This window comes from Mus pahari, chromosome 12 (assembly GCF_900095145.1).
Source record: "Mus pahari chromosome 12, PAHARI_EIJ_v1.1, whole genome shotgun sequence".
Classification (NCBI taxonomy): Eukaryota; Metazoa; Chordata; class Mammalia; order Rodentia; family Muridae; genus Mus; species Mus pahari.
Window position 1 is genome coordinate 51,329,520 of NC_034601.1, and position 1,780 is coordinate 51,331,299.

The window sequence follows — 1,780 nt, forward strand, 5'->3', positions numbered from 1 at the left end:
TCAGCCATCATTGGGAAGAGAGGCCCCTTTGTCTTACAAACTTTATATGCCCCATAGAGGGGAACACCAGGGCCAAGAAGTGGGAGTTGGAGGGCAGGGGAGCAGGGTGGGGTGAGGTTATATGGGACATTCGGGATAGCATTTGAAATGTAAATGAAGAAAATATCTAATAAAATTTAAAAAATTAATGCCTAGAATTGAATAAGCTGGCTAGATTCTAGATTCTATACTTTAATCTTTAAGTATGGTATTTTGTAATTTCAGAAAGCCAAACTATTTTCAGAAGTGATTGAATTATTTTTAATTCAATAGTTAACATATGGTTAATATAGTTAACCATAGTTAATTTTTAATTCAATGGTTAACATATGGGTAATCCACTTTCTTAACAGTGACAGTGAAAGGTCATACTGTTAGCCACCTGGACTTTAGCTATTTTGTTAGTAATTAATGTACCTCATGCTTTTTAGCATCACTTTTATTTGTTTATTATTTTTTTCAAGATTTATTTATTTATTTATTTATTTATTTATTTATTTATTTATTTAATGTATGTGAGCATACTGTAGCTGTACAGATGGTTGAGAGCCTTCATGTGGTTGTTGGGAATTGAATTTTTGCGACCTCTGCTAGCTCTGGTCAATCCTGCTATCTCTTGTCAGCTCTGCTTGCTCTGGCCCAAAGATACATCTATTATTATACATAAGTACACTATAGTTGGCTTCAGAAACACCAGAAGAGGGTGTCAGATCTCATTATGGGTGGTTGTGAGCCACCATGTGGTTGCTGGGATTTGAACTCCGGACCTTTGAAAGAGCAATCAGTGTTCTTACACACAGAGCCATCTCACCAGCTCTAACATCACTTTAATAAAGGCAACTTATGGTATGAATATTTTCATGTTTTTGGTATCCACATATCTTCTTTGGTAGAGTGTTCAAATCCTGCCTGTTTTAAGAACTGGGCGGTTTGCTCTCTATTGCTGCATTTTCAAAGTTCTGTTCCAAGCCTCTTATCAGACACACTCTCATCAGTATTTGTCATCATACTTTGACTTGTAAAGTTATGAGTACAATCTTATAAAATATATACAATCTATGTTTACAAATATTGTTTCCTTAAAATTTTAAGCTTATAAAAATAATGAAGAAAGATGAGGTGAGGACCCTAAACACAGGAGATGAAGGCAGGTTTGGGGCTCTCCTTTTTATTTTATTTGGTTTGGTTTCTTAAACATTTGGCTCTTTTTTTTTTTTTTTTAATGTCAAGAATTAGTTGTCCTACTATTCAGGGCATTCAGAAACATGAGATATCATCTGTTATGCTTTCTTAATTTAATGTTTATATTTTCAATCATGATGTCCATACAGGGTCATATAAGGCAATGTTTATGGGCAGAGCTCAGAAAAGTCAATAACTGACCAATTCCTTATTACTGATCTGACACTCTGTTAGCTTCTGTTTCTGGTAATTGTCTCCAGATTTCTAAACTGTAAACCTTCCCTGGAATTATCTGTTTGAGACATTATTGTTAATTTGCTGTTATGATATAAGAGGATTTAAACAACTATGTACTCTGAGCCATATACAATTGACAACTATAATAATCTGAATATAGCACTATGTAAATGTGCCCAGTGTTTAGCTACAATGTGTTATGATTCCATTTCCTCCCTGAAACATATTTTCTTTAGTCATTTATTTATTTCCACTTTTATTCTTTGCACTTCTTTCTTGGGCTGCTTTGGTTCTTTCCAGCTTCTCCATCACAATCATCATA